The sequence below is a fragment of the Portunus trituberculatus genome, chromosome 41 (assembly GCF_017591435.1).
Source record: "Portunus trituberculatus isolate SZX2019 chromosome 41, ASM1759143v1, whole genome shotgun sequence".
Lineage (NCBI taxonomy): Eukaryota > Metazoa > Arthropoda > Malacostraca > Decapoda > Portunidae > Portunus > Portunus trituberculatus.
Genome location: NC_059295.1, coordinates 19,658,441 through 19,674,691, shown reverse-complemented (window position 1 = coordinate 19,674,691; position 16,251 = coordinate 19,658,441). Strand labels below are relative to the sequence as shown.

The following is a 16,251-nucleotide window of genomic DNA, read 5'->3' as shown; positions in this document are numbered from 1 at the left end:
TGCCTTCCCCTCCTCCACGATCACTCTTCCTCCTGCACGCACGCACACAGACACACACACACACACACACACACACACACACACACACACACACACACACACATAATCTTTCCTTTGTTTTCATCTACCAGCCAGTCTATCTATCAGTCTGTGATAGATTATTTTTGTATGTTTGTCTCTCTCTCTCTCTCTCTCTCTCTCTCTCTCTCTCTCTGGCAATGGAAAAACATCGATCTACACTGAGAGGCGTTCAAGTAGAATATGGCTTCTTGTCCCTCCAGCTCTACCTTCCCTTCCCTATTCTTCTTGCACCTTCCCTTCTGGCCCTGTTTCTCCTCCCTGAAGCATACCTTTTCGTCCCTCCCTCTCTCCCTCCGCCTCTCTCGTTACCAGGGAGGAGGAGAATGAAGACTAGGGGTAGAGGAGGAGAGGAGTTCTGGGTATCGGTAGGGAAGAAGTAATGAGCCAGCGCCACTTGGAGAGATCAATGTTTACCTGGGTAGCGTTCCAGGTTACCTCGCCCGGGTCCCTGAAACATTCACCGGGAGCCCAAGCAATTAACTGTGCATTCCTGTTAAAATATTCAATGCGGTGAAATGTTAATGAGCGAAGAACGGAACCTTGGTGCTGCCACTCCTGCATACTCAGCTATTCTGTCGCTGGGACTGCAGAAGGAGCTCGCCAAAGAAAGAAAGGAGATACGAAAATTTGCGGGGTTTGATATAAGGAACTTGTGAGAGAAATAAAAATAATGTGGAAACTTAATACAGGGAATGTAGAAGAAAAGTGAAGAAAAAGTAGGAGTTTGATCCCAGAAACTTGCAAAGGAAGTAAAAGAAGAGTCTGATAGAAAGAGCTTGGCAGGAAATAGATGAGAAATTGGGAATTAAATGAGTGAAACTAGCGAGGGAAGCGAAAATTAAAAAATTGCTGGAAGAAACCTAGAAGGAAATGGAAGAGAATTTACAAAAGAATTTAACAGAAGGATATTGAAAAGGAAATTGATGAAAGATAGTTCTATAAAAGGAACTAAGAGGGAGAAACTCGATAAAAAGAAAAAAAAATCTAACATACAAGGAATACAACAACGAAATGTTTGTGATTTTGAGTGCAAAGTTAAAACGAAGCTCAGTTAATCAGGGAAAATAAGATGAGGATGAGAAATGATATCGGATGAGGAGAGAATGAGAGAGGGCCAGAGAGAGAGAGAGAGAGAGAGAGAGAGAGAGAGAGAGAGAGAGAGAGAGAGAGAGAGAGAGAGAGAGAGAGAGAGAGAGAGAGAGAGAGAGAGAGAGAGAGAGTTAATATTTATGTTGGAAGTACCCCATTAGTCATAAGAGTCACTTCCACAAATTATTCATCAAGACCCGAAACGAAACGTAATTAGAGATCGTGTTGTTTTTGCTTGCATTTATTTAGGTCACACACACACACACACACACACACACACACACACACACACACACACACACACACACACACACACACACAACGACAAATATTCTACGAACGCTGTCAAATCCCAGTAATTAAATTCCAAGGAAATTGCAGCACACAAACTTGCTTGATGTTGACAAATGAAGAGAAGAACCACACACACACAAAGAAGAAAAAAAAAAAACTAAAAGAAAAACAAGAGCACTGCGTTCAGAAAAAAATAATAACCACTAGTGAAAAGATTCTTAGGCTTGATCACCATTACAATTTCTTTAGTCTGAAGATTAGTTCACCTCTTTAAAATGTAAAATAAAATAAAAAAAAATGACGACCACTCCTATATTTTGTGCGGAGTGCCTTTAAAACAAAAAAAAAAAAAAATACACTATGAACGAAGAGAGGCTGTATGATGTTAGGTCTACACGTGACAGTATGAAAGATGCATTCTAACTCCCACCTACTGTGCTCTCATTCCTCCCACCTACTGTGCTCTCATTCCTCTGCTCTCCACGTATACTCTCTTGGATTATCATCTTTATATTAACCTTAGGAATTTATTACTTGTGGTGTGTGGTTAACTCTTCTTATTTACCATCTTTTACTGACCTGACAACTGCCTTCATATTCTCCCTGATGTGGCTGTGCATGTGTTCTTCATTACTTAACGGACTTCAAAGATAACAAAACTGGATCTTAGATTTTCTGAACTTGTGCAACTTTTTATTTTATATATTTACGATGCCAAGTAGTTTGTGTTTTGATTTTTCTACCTTATGCTGAATTCCTGGTGAGAAATCCTTAGCTTTTAAACATCTTCCATCCAATGCAATTGCAATATGTCTTGTGTTTTTACCTCATTTGACCAATCTGAGATGATTCTAACCCCGATGGCTAATATTACAAGCATAAAGCTAATGTTACAACCACACACGCTAAAAGTTTTATTCGATTATTTGGTGCGTTTTGAAAATATGTTTCAGACTGATACAATCTTGATGCTATTAGGATGCTAAGTGGAGATTTTTATTATTTATGTTGCTCTTGGCCAGCTTTTCCCGTAAAATAAAGATTGAGGTAAACTCGCATCTGCCAGACGGTCAGACAGGGTGAGGATAAATAGGAGAGCCTGATGTTTACAGGATTAATGATACATAGGGCTTAAAGTGATTGTTTGTATTTTCTACTTTATGGAATACAGAGCTGGCCGCCGAGAACAACATAAAAAGCGAAAATAGTCCACTAAAGCATGGTAAGGATAATATGATACCACTGCAGTCCTAACATAAAAATAAAACTATAGACACTAAGATATTTGATAATACTTCATCACTGTTTTTTGTTGTTAGTGGTGTCTTTTGAAATACTTTCTTTTTCTTGATTGTATATCAAGGAGGCAAGCTATGGACAATAAAAAAAAGAAGAAAATATATAAAAATCGCACATCTTACCACTACCTGAAAAAAAAAAAAACATACCGAATAATGAAAACAAAAAAGACGGCCGATACAGTTAAAGAGTATTTAGTTTCCCCTTTAGCCCATAAATTCCCGTGAAAAACCCACATGGTATAAATAAAAAAAAAAAAAAAAAAGAAGCGTCTTGACACTCTTCCCTTCCATCACACTCTATCCTGACTACGGAAAGAATATATTAGTCACTGTTTAATCCTATTCACCTACCACCTGCCCCAACATACCATCCGTGCTGATAAAAAGTCTCAGTTTACCCCCAGCTAGGGACACGCAGACAGGAATTCTTTGTACTAGTAGCTCTTGTACTGAGAAGGCCTGGTATCCTTGTAATGTTTAACTCTGAACAATCCATGTCAAAATGCTGAGATGGTGTGTGTGTGTGTGTGTGTGTGTGTGTGTGTGTGTGTGTGTGTGTGTGTGTGTGTGTGTGTGTGTGTGTGTGTGTGAAGTCCTCTCTAAACAAAACGGTGTGATGAAAGATACATACACGACTGTAGAGGAGACGAACGTGTAAACAGCTTTTAATACTTACTCTTGAATAAATAGGGGAAGAAAGCAGAGAGGGAGGCGGAATGAATGCACGCTTGAGAGCCTATGGTGCCTGAGGAAAAAGGAAACATATGGTGAGTAGGAAGAAGAGAATAGGATAGTAGGAAGGAGAAGGATAAATGGATGGATGGATGGAGGGAGGGATAGATAGATAAATGGATGAGTGAGGTGAGTAAACTAAGATCTCTGGGTATTAGGAACGTGAAAAGGAAAAATGCAAAGAATATTACAGAAAATCAGTGAAAATAAGTAGATCTGCACATAAATGGATAGATGGACGGATAGATGGTTGAATGAATGAGTGAGGTAAGTTAACTAAGATCTCTGGGTATTAGGAAAGTGAAAAGGAAACAAAACGCAAAGAATAATACAGATAATGAAAGGAAATTAAGTAGATATGAACATAAACTTCGATGGATAAATGGATGGATGGATGGAGGGAGGGACAGATGGTTCAATGGATGAGTGAGGTGGGTGCACTAAGATTTCTAGATATTAGGAGCGTAAAAATGAAAGGAAAATGCAAAGGATGATACAGATAATAAAAGAAAAATAAGTAGATATGAACATAAACTTCGGTCTATGAATTACAAACTTGAAATTACAAACTTAACGTCTTCTCAAACAGAGCAATGATTAAGAAAATTCTCGCGATAAAATAAATATATAACTTCATCCAACCCTTTCCTTCAATTCTCAGCATTTCATCTCTACATTTAAACTTAAGACACTTACATAAACCAAATTTTCCTTTTGCATTTTTTCTTCAATAAAATTCTTCATCAATCATTTTCTTGTCTCTCCTGGAATGTCATTTAAAAACTTCAATTCTTTTTCTTTCATACCTAAAATTCTGATTCCCTGAGTCCCCCACTGTTACCTGTCTGCGTAACAACCACCTGCTCCTGCAACACCTCAACCTATCCCTTGTGAATATCTGAACGTTTCCCGCAGCAATGCAAAGAGCGAAGGTTGAGGCGGCAGAGCAGTGCAGCAGGGAGCATTCACAACGCTCTGTTATCTTAGAAGCAATAACAGTACGCAAACTAGCGCGTCAATTTGTTGGAACGAACAGAGCTATACAACGTTCAGCTTGACCCGCCATGAAGGACGCGAGGGAAGGACCATAACGCAGGGTGGCGGCGCCCGTGCACGTGTGGGGAGAGTAAGGGAACCGAGGAAGAAGAGAGGGCGGAATGGCGGTGGCTGCAAAACGCGTCCTGAAGCGAAGCAATTTCAATCCGGTGAATGCGTTCACTTGGAATGGGAAGATGCGATGAACACGAATAACTTTGCAGGAAGGAGAAGAGGCAGCGGGGTCCAAGATGGTCCAAAAAGCACTTATACGTCTCGCAATGGCACAGGTGTGGCTGACAGGTGAAAATTCATATGCGTGGGGACTCGTTTCTAATCAACGTAACAACCCGAATATACATGACCAAGACCTCCCATGACTGTCAGTTTTAGGACCTTGTTAACTAACCACCGGCGGTCCCGTATCCTCTGTACCTTGAGACCTCCCAGCCAGCATGAAGAAGGACACGCTATTAGAACAATGGACGCAGTAAACTTTTTGCAGCAATATCCGTGAACACCAACCCTTCCTCCCGAATCCTCCACCTCCCCCACAGGACTTTCAACACGCTGCAGGAGGATGTGAGGTGACAGTAAAGCTCCGTGAAATCTAATCCCTCCTGAGACCCAAGAGGAGATAACCAGACGGGCGGCATTCCTAACGCAGCGTCTTGTTCTGACAGGGACCTCCCCACCACCACCAAGGGTTGACAACACTCACCTCCGAGACGGCCTTGAGGTGCCCAGATCAGCGCCCGCCGAGGTCCAAACTTGCCTGGAAAGAGACGAGAACCGGGGTATAAAGATGCAGCTGATATGTTAAACTACAGGAGGCAGCCGCACCTCTCCCTTCATCACCTTATTTAGCACTACAGCTGGCCATTAAGTGTATAGGGAGAAAAAACGGTATCTGGCGCGAGGGAAAGTGAAGGGTATGCAGAAGGATGTGGGTATACAGGATATAGAGTGCGACAAGATAAGGATGCAGAGTATGGGGAGGAAACAGGGTAAAGGTGGTAAGTATGGGATATGGGTACGTAAGGAAAGGGAGTTCAGGAGCATATGGATGAAGATTACAAGAGGAAAAGTATTCGTGTGGAGAAGATAAGGAGTTTTTTGAGAGGAAGGTATGAAAAGGAGGATACAGGTATGAGTTGAATTGAGTTATCAAGGTTGTAATATTCTCTAGAATTGTACCAGTGAGGAAAAATGGAAGCGGACTGTTGGAAATAAAATAAGACATAATATTAAATACTTATATACTGGCAAATGCTGCTAAGATAAGTAGGAAGAAGACTCAAAACAAAACCTCACCAGATGTCACATGACAAAATATTGCCAAAATAAGAAAAAAAAAAATGCAGAGATAAAAATGATAATGAGATACAAGAAGATAATGACTTGCATGATGACAAACACTAATTGCAAACAACATAGGCAATGTAAAGTTTAAAGAGACATGAAACAGTGAAACTTAAAACACGACTAAGGAAGGAGAAAAGAATAAGAAAACTACATTGTAAAAAATAATAAAAATAAAGGGAGAGAAAAAAAAAGACTCGTATATTAAAATACAAACGCGGATGAGAAACAATATATACAATAACACATGTTTAAAAAGAGACCATCATATTTCGCTCAAACACAAAACACAACTGATTGAGAGAAATGCAAAAGAAAAAAAAATATAACAATAATAATAATAAATCAACAACATGGACTTGAAAAAGACGAATCCCACACACCAACAAGCTCAAACCACAACTAAAAGAGAAGGAAAGAAAAAGCAACATATAGAATCAGAGAAGTAAGAACCTCACAAGTGGAGTTACCCAAGGAACACAACAAGACAAAGGGGATTGGTGGGGTGACATGTTCTGAGTACAAGAGGCAGGATTGGCAGCAGGCGGCAGGCATTCACCAGGTGGGGGCACTGAAGGAGATGCAAGCGCGATGTGTACTTGGAGGAACACGCTGAGCAGTAAGGAGGAATACTTTGAGAATATTGCCTACCAGAATTTAATTTCTTATTATGTTTACGTGTAAATATTAACACTTTTCGCAATAATGTACTTGTAAACCTGTAGCTGGGATCTTTATGATCTTCTAATGGTAGTTTATAAACAATCAACACCCATAAGAAGAGAAGTTTATCGTTGCCCAAAATCCTCTTTTAGCGTCGTAAAAACGTCAAAATCAACAAACTGACGAAAAAATTGGAAAATATCTATACGATAAAATAAAGTACTCTCAGAAATATATATAAATGTTTATATTACCATCATCAAAATTCATTATCCTTCATTTATCATCATTACGCGTGCTCCCTCCCTTTACAAACCCTGCACAGGCGCGTTTAGAGACCATGAAAGTACACATTAGGCGGACGATAAAAGAAATATATATAAAAAAAATAGTAAACAACAAAAGACAAACAAAATGGCCGAATACAACGACCCAACCACACAAACATTCTAAATAGCTACAAAACACCACCTCTGTCCGGCCCTCCCCTCACTCACACACGACCCAGGCTCAAGACTTTGTGCTGAGGGACAAAAAAATAAAAATTAAAATAAAGGAGATGAAATTTTTTAACTACCTTCCACCTTGCTCCTCCTACTCCTGCACCTACCTCCCCTTGCAGTCCCTCCCCTTCCCGTTTCATAAGAGCAACAACGCGGCAGTTTGCACCACATCAGCTTACTCGTAAATAGGAAGGCATCAACAACGTGGCATAAACACTGAAATTGAGGAGAGGTCTTGGAGCCAAACTAGTCATTTTTTGCGTTTAGTATGCGAGGATGACGCAAGCCTAAGGCACAGTAAACATGGGTACGTCCTTCCACCACACCTTCCTATCACCTTTAGCTACCTTCCAAAATCCACCTCTCTCTCTCTCTCTCTCTCTGCTTCCAAATCTCCCTCCTTCCCTGTTTTCAAAGCCTTTTCCACTTCCTTTAGCCATCTCATACCCTACCTGCTTCCCTGCCTCCTCCTCTTCTTGCTCCTCCTCCTCTTCTTGCTCATCCTCCTCTCCCTTAGCTCTACCTGCATACCTAACCGTATTATTCCTTCCCTATTGCCACCATCCTTTCCTCTCTCTTTCTCTCCCTGCCTCCCTCCTATCCCTTCCCTCCCAGTCTATTTCTTAGATGATGGTGGTGATGGTTGCTGGTGAGAACTTGTGTGATTACCATATTGTTCACACACACACACACACACACACACACACACACACACACACACACACACACACACACACACACACACACACACACACACACACACACACACACACTGATTGTTCGTTTACATAGTGCTTAGTCTCCTTCGATTCCTTCTCTCTTGGTTCTCTGTCTCTCCTCCATCGTTGTCTCTTTTCATAGACCAATATAATCATTTCAGCTAATCACAGCCGTCATGAGCAAGTATCAAGAGGCTCGATCAAAGAAATGGAAGGGCCTGCCTGATGTTAATTTGTAAGTTTAAGAAAATTCCAAGAAAAGATTTAGCTTCCGTGTGATTTCCAAGACTCGTTCTGTGAAAATTTCTGACTGGAGAAACGAATGAGAATAGATAAGAGGAAATGTCGTCGTCTTCTGAGCTAAATCCTCACATTTCCGTCTGATGACTGGTGAATGCTGGAACGGTTTGTTTTGCACTGGCTTTACAGATTCTTTATTGACTCTTTCATTATTCAAAGCACTGTAAGAAATGCTTGCATAGACACACTTACTCATAAAGAGACAAGTAAGAGGCTAATCTTGTCATTTTTATAAGTTACAAAGAATTTGGGATAAAAAAAAAAGAAAAATAAGCATTTAAACTTTTAACTGATTATGGGAAAAAAAAATTTAGGTAGTAGTGAAAAAAAAACATGAAAATTTCTAAGCAGGACATGGGAGTAACTTAAACAAACCTCACTATTTTGGAATCACCCTGTTAATTTTCACTTTATTCCCCGGGCATTCCTACTTCTGAAATTACCCTCTTAATCTTAACGTTATTTCCTTCGCATTCTTCCTTGACTTGTATTGCATCTAATGACTAGTTTTCTCTGCAGGCAAAAATAACACGGTGTCTCTCTTCTCCCTGTGAGTGCACGCGACGCCGTGACAAAGCGTTCCTTTTCTGAGTAACGCAAGTGGTAATGACGAGAATCTCAGCATAACTCTCGCCGTAAAGATGCACGAGGCGAGGTGTACGTTTACAGTCCTTTCATTCACGCTATAATTTTATGGGTCATGCTTTCTTTTACCTCGTTGTTCGTAACTCAAGCTCGTAATTCAGGCGAGGATTGAACGAGTTTAGTTACTTTTAGTTAGTTCCTCGTTCTTGCTTGGGAATTAAAGGTTCGTTACGGTTCTGCACTTCCCTGTAATCTGCCTTGCTTTGATTCAATTATTAATCAGTTTAGTGTTATGATATTCCGGTTACTGTGAATGTTACTTCGTGTTTGGGAGTTTGAAGGTAAAGGTCGTCGGAGATTTATGACGGTGAGGCTCATTCATAGTATTCTTCGTGATTAACAATGTTCTGGTCAGTTTAAGTTCAAATTGTCACCTCTTTTAATTCCATAAGTGGCACGTAACACAGATTTATATTTTCATTGTTATATGAAGGAAAAAAAAAAGTTATTATTTTACATTTTCATAATTACCAACGTTCTAATTTATTAAACTTTAGATTGTCATTTGTAAATTATTCTCTATTTTCAATGGCCTTTATTATTATTACTATTATTATTATTATTATTATTTTTATTTTTTTTTTTTATTCTATTTTTTTTCATTACTACTATTATTATTATTATCATTCTCTGCATTTTCTTGGTCTATCTTATCTAAAAATACGCAAAATTTCACGTCAGTTGCTTGTTACATTTAGCAGGTTCTCCTAGTCAGCACTCACCCACAACACCACAAGGAGACGTGCTATTTAATTAAACCTACCACTGCGCTATGCAACAAACTAAACAGCTAGAAATAACGTATGAAATCTGTATAAGCATCTATAAGAAAGGCGATTAGAAATAAAAACAATTTGCATTTTCTAACTAATAAAACGTTTCGAGGCATCTGTCGAACAAGAAAAGACGTCACAGAGGGTTAGCAGTTCAGGATGTGAGAAACAACAGTGAAAGTTTAAGTAGGTTTATTTAACTGAAGAAACATAAATCTACACTATAAACACTAAAAGTTTTTACTAGATATGTTAGTGGTGCTATACTACACTTTTAACTTGTGCCATGTTATATATTTCAGCTTGAGGAAATATACGTAGTTATCAAATTATAAATATTTAATGATCATTGTCTTCCAATATAACAATGGTGAATCAGGCGTGAGGGAGTATTCCGGACAAGCGTATTGTGTGTAAAAGTGTTCCCTGAAACATAATACATTAGTAAAGTGATTCATTACACTACATTTCATTACTCGATTTCACAACGATGGAGACAAATGCTCTAAACGTAATGACTGTTGAGGAATTATTATTAGCGTTGTTGTACTTGTTGTAGTTGCCGCTGTAGTTGTGACCGCCGTTATCATCAATGATAATTATCATTAGCAGTTATTATTATTAACATTATTATTATTATTATTATTATTATTATTATTATTATTATTATTATTATTATTATTACTATTTTTATTATCATTACTATTACTATTATTACGTATTATTATTATTATCACTATTGTTATTACTAATGTCATTATTATTAGCAGTAGTAATAAAGAAAATAATAATATTATTATTATTATTATTATTATTATTGCTATTATCATTATTATAATTCTTTATTCATGACTTGATTTCACAAAAGAGGAAAAATAATCTAAACATAATGAGTGGTGAGGATTTACTATTATTATTATTTCCATTGCTGTTACATTATTGTTGTTAATGCTGAGATCAGCACCCATTACTGATTATTATTATTATTATTATTATTATTATTATTTATTATTATTATTATTATCATTATCATCATCATCATTATTATTATTGTTATTATTATCAATACCATATTTATTATTATCATTATTATTATCATTATTATTATTATTATTATTATTATTATTTTTATTATCATTATTATTACTATTTCTATTATTGTTTTTAATTATAACAATATTAATATCAGTATTTTCATTTTTATCATTATTATTATTAATTACCATTATCATTACTACTACTACTACTACTACTACTACTACTACTACTACTACTACTACTACTACTACTACTACTACTACTACTACTACTACTACTACTACTACTACTACTACTACTACTACTACTACTACTACTAATAATAATAATAATAATAATACAAACATCTATTAAGAGAAGAGAGAGAGAGAGAGAGAGAGAGAGAGAGAGAGAGAGAGAGAGAGAGAGAGAGAGAGAGAGAGAGAGAGAGAGAGAGAGAGAGAGAGAGAGAGAGAGAGAGAGAGAGAGAGAGAGAGAGAATTCCTAAAAAAAACAGAGAGAAAAAAGCCAAGGAAAGGCATGCAATAGTGAAAACAAAGGAAACTTGTGGAGACAAATGGAAAGACCACACGCAACAAAAATACCAACAAGAAAAAAAAAAAAAAAAAAAAAGTCTAACCAAACAGATGTGGCATAAACTGTGGCCATATGTAAATAAAATAGTTGATGATGAAAGAAAGAAAATAATCAATGTAGAATATGAAGAAATACAGGAAAAAGTAGAATAAAAATACAAGTTTAAGTAAAATACTGTAGAAAAGTCAATAAAAAAAGGAATAAATAAAATAGTTGATTATGAAAAAAAAATCAATGTAAAATATGAAGAAATGCAAAAAAAAAAAGGGAAAAAATGTAAGTAGAATATTGTAAATAAGTGAATAAAAAAAATAACTCCATCTTATCATTTTGAGACGCTGTATGGAAGGAAATGCACATCAATAAATAACATAAGCAATAAATAAACATAAATACAGAAAGAAACTCGAATCAGTCCTCTACTAACAGCCCAATGAATCGTTTCCACCAGGTGAATAAATAAATAAGTCAAAGCAAGCTATATATAAAAACAAGTAAGTAAATAAATGAAGTACTAACCTATCAACCTACTTAGCTATGCACACACACACATACACACACACACACACACACACACACACACAGAGAGAGAGACACAGAGAGAGAGAGAGAGAGAGAGAGAGAGAGAGAGAGAGAGAGAGAGAGAGAGAGAGAGAGAGAGAGAGAGAGAGAGAGAGAGAGAGAGAGAGAGAGAGAGAGAGAGAGAGAGAGAGAGAGAGAGAGAGAGAGAGAGAGAGAGAGAGAGAGAGAGAGAGAGAGAGAGAGAGAGAGATTAACCTAGCATAAAGAACCACTAACCAATAACTTTACATGTATAAATAACAAAACACAGAGCACCTACTAAGCAAAGCGATAAGGAGATGCAGACTAACACCAGACACAAAGATGGCAAACCCTCAGCCCCAAAGCAGACCTTGCAGTGTATGTGTGTGGCGGTCTGGCTTAGCAAACAGTCGATCAGCATAGCCACTATCCGTCACCACACGCACCTGCCTTCACTGGAGTAAGTCTTTCACACTATCAAGACTACAGACTGTCACTGTGAGTTTTACTTTACCACTGCCTTCACTAAAATCGTCACCACTACCACTATATTGCAATCAGATATATTCACCTTTTTTTTTAGTTTCTTTTTGTTCTCTTTCCTTATCTTTTTATTTTTATCTAATATACTTCAAGGAGTTATATATTTTGCGTATATGGAAAAAATAAACAAATGTCTGCTTCACACACTCCCTCTAAATGCAGAACAGGATAGAAATGTTTGATTAAATAGCATTCTGGCCTTCGTCACTCTCCCCCACCCCCCAAAAAAAAAAGGAAAAAAGGAATAGGATAACATGAATAATCCAAGTTATTTTCTGAGATGTCTCCATGCTCCAATCTTCGTGAACACGTCAACTTGTTGGCGGAAAAAAAAAAAAAATGCAGAAATGAAACGAGAGCTCCATATATAAGAACTAAAAGTAATAAACATAATAAAAAAAAATGATGACAATAATGAAAAGAAAATACTTAACGAAATAAATAAAAGTCCCAAATTACTACTTCTCTTACTGTGTGAACATCTTTCTGGTGAACGTCCTACTTGCTTTTACTAATATCCTTGTTTGTGGTGGTGCTAGTGGTCGTGTTGTGCCTACCCAGTGGTCGTGGCGGTCGTGGAGAGGCTGGTGGTAAACAAACAGCGGCATATTTAAGTGTGTGGTGCTTGTGGTGTTTGTGGTGCTTATAATGGCTGCGGTACTGCTTGTGGTGGTGTTGGTGGTTTTGACGAAGGGGACACAGCGATGAGGGACAGTCTGCCACGTATTAACACATAGATTGCTTGAGAAATGGCACAGTTTTCCTCTACCGTGATAAACAATAACAGAATTAACGTAAGAATTGAGTAAAATGCGTCGTCGAGAGAGAGAGAGAGAGAGAGAGAGAGAGAGAGAGAGAGAGAGAGAGAGAGAGAACGCAATAAAGAAATCAAACTGCGACCACCTTATGCATTCTTTCACGACAACTCCTCCTCTTCCTCCTCCTCCTCCACCTCCTCCTCCTCCTCCCACAGACCACACTACACATGCATGCACTGAACACCCGCGATGGAGGGAGTCGAAGAGAGGGAGGGAGGGAAAGAATGATGAAGTGAGAGCATAAGCATTGTGTTAACCTGGTAGTGAGTGGGAGAAAATATTTGTCTCACACACACACACACACACACACACACACACACACACACACACACACACACACACACACACACACACACACACACACATACACACACATGGTTTTCGAAATGCCTGTCCTAGTGAGGGAATAAAGGTAGAAGAAAATAGAGAGAGAGGAGAGGAAAGAAGGATCAGAGTAAAGAGAGAGAGCGCGAGAAAGGGAGAGATGGGGGGGAAGGAGACGGAGGGAGGGAGAGAAATAGAAGGAGGTGGGAAGGGGAAAAGAGTCGATTTGAATTAATACTAAATGTAATTCGTCGATTCTAATCCCTAGTTGGATGACGAACACTCGACTTCAATTACGTGTGCTCCTTTCAGACGACAACGCAACCACCACCACCACCACCACCACCACCATACCAACCAGCCAGCCAGCCAGTCAGTACCACCAGCAGAGTGTGTCGATACTATTACCTAAGACTCTCCACACACTGCCTCGTCTCACTCCGCCTCGCCCTGCCTACCTCCCTGCCTTCCTGCCTGCGTGTAGGTACGAGTGCGAGAATATAAATAACAATTGATTCACGTAGATTCTTCTCTTTTTTTTTTCCTCCCGATGGACTTTTATTATGACCTCTCGAACCGTTTCTTCTTTGTGGCCTTAGTGGCGGCTTGACCATAACTCAGAGCCGCCCGACAAACACACATACAGTACATACACACGCACACACACACACGCTCTGCTTCCACCCCTGTGTCCCTGCATGTTGGCGATTTCACACTCACGCTCCAAGTTTCTCCATGCATCATCCAAGAGTCCATAAAGAGATTTGCTGAGGAATATACCGCATTGTTCGCCTCGACTCCATCTTTGTGAGCTGACGAGCGCTTGGATTGAGAGAGAGAGAGAGAGAGAGAGAGAGAGAGAGAGAGAGAGAGAGAGAGAGAGAAGGAAAGGAGTGGTTCAAGGGAAATAAGGGATGATGTAATTAATAGAAATTGCATTCAGAGTATTGATTGAAACGTAATATTTTGAGAATTGTTGATGATTATTGTTTTATTCGTTTTTTTATCATTTTTTATTTTTTATGTTTTTTAAGGCTGGTTTGAGTAGTTCTCTCTCTCTCTCTCTCTCTCTCTCTCTCTCTCTCTCTCTCTCTCTCTCTCTCTCTCTCTCTCTCTCTCTCTCTCTCTCTCTCTCATTCGTTGTTCGGTTAGTAATGCAGCAGCAGCAATTAATATGGTCTGGGTTTGAGGAAATTGCATGAGAAATGATTCGCAATGCAGGTATTCAATGCGTGCTGGTCTGCTCTCTCTCTCTCTCTCTCTCTCTCTCTCTCTCTCTCTCTCTCTCTCTCTCTCTCTCTCACACACACACACACACACACACACACACACACACACACACTCTTCATCTCAACATGTGCAGCATTTTTTGGCCGCCAATTTCCATATTAACAAACATAAAACACCGACAGCAGTTCTCACACATAACGCAATTGTCAATATAGTCACAAGGATAGTTCCATACGTAACATCCACTCCCATTCGCAACACCTATTTGCAAATGACCAAAACTACTCTCATGGCATAAAATAAACGTACACGGTCATACAGAAGCCCATGAATTAGCATACGTAACTACATATATATGCACCATTAACTAACATGCCCTGGGAGCGAAAGTGGGAGAAAAAATATATATCAAATTATAAAGGCAGATTAGAACGTCCCTTCGATGCGATACGCTCGGTCGTAAAATGGATAAAAAATGCAGCTGTAGTGTTCTGTCTCGAGCACTTAAGGACGCCGCACCTCAGCTCGATGTGTCACCTGTTGTAATTATAATGTATTGTCCTCGACGCTACGTATATTAAGGTTATTTTCTATTCTATTTTATTTTTTCTTTTACTCAAATGCAGGAATCAAGGAAAAGTTGAATTTTTTATAAAGCTGAATCTAAAAGAGAGAAAAAAAAAAGTGAAATGTAATTATTTATTTCTAAAAGCAACAATTACCTTTATATCTGTATTTTCACACACACACACACACACACTCACACACACACACACACACACACACACACACACACACACACACACACACACACACACATCCCTTCACTACTACTGCATTGATTAACAGAGAATTAATCGATGCACATTACGCTGCATAAAAGATAATACTCCTCCTGCATCGTATAAATTAATGTCAATCTACATACTTTCTTTGCCTGTCATTGGGAGCAGAGACAAGGGATGATAAATAAAGCGCGCCACATAACTAAGTAACTGCCAGCGCGCACCTGATGTAGTTATTATTCCATATAAAGAGAGAAGAGAGGAAGGGTACATGCCACGTACTTCTGAATGCGGATATGGATACAGTTATTTGGTTAACATTGCGCAGGCCAGGATGTGTGTCGTAAGTAGTGATGTGGGCCTTCTGTTCCCTCTTTTTTCAGTCTAAACTATGATTGGGGAGAGTCTTCTTTAGTACACCTGTAGACTCATCTTGTTTGCCTGCGGATGTGAACATAATATGAGCGAAAGGTAAGAAAAGCAAAAAAATATATGAGAAAAAGATGAAAAAGGGAAAAGTAATGAGAAAACAGGAAAATGAAAACAAGAAAAACAAGATAAAAAAGAAAAGATGAAGAAAAATGAGGATCAGTGACAGTTTCTTTTAGTACACCTGTAGACTGATCTTGTTCGCCTGAGGATCTGAACATAATTTGAAAGTATGAAAATAAAGGAAGTTGCAAGAAATTATGAGACTAATACTTGACAGTCTCCTTATAAAGTATGCCTACATATTTTCATGTATCATTCCCATCCATAAGGTTTTGTAATGTTTCAGAGTATTAGTGTTAGCTTGGAGAAAACCAGTGAAAAGAATAATGAACTTTTTGAGTTAAAGAATTGAAAACATAAATTCGTGAAAGTCTCGATCAAAGTTTTCTTAAGATCCATTCATTC

The 16,251-nt window shown here is 38.4% G+C and overlaps 1 protein-coding gene across 11 annotated transcripts in view; it reads right to left on the bottom strand.

Annotated features, from left to right (window-relative positions):
* The window catches only part of LOC123516581, a 299,402-nt gene that overhangs the window by 216,142 nt on the left and 67,009 nt on the right, over nt 1–16,251 (bottom strand). For 8 of the 11 annotated variants that reach the window (XM_045276093.1, XM_045276099.1, XM_045276098.1 and 5 more), the window contains exons 2-3: nt 15,637–15,795; nt 5,254–5,307 (exon numbers count right to left, since the gene is read on the bottom strand). The exons of 2 other annotated variants lie outside the window; for them this stretch is intronic. The gene's annotated coding sequence lies outside the window, so the exon portion shown is untranslated. The remainder of the gene's footprint in view (nt 1–5,253; nt 5,308–15,636; nt 15,796–16,251) is intronic. One more of the 11 variants, XM_045276094.1, reaches the window with a different exon arrangement.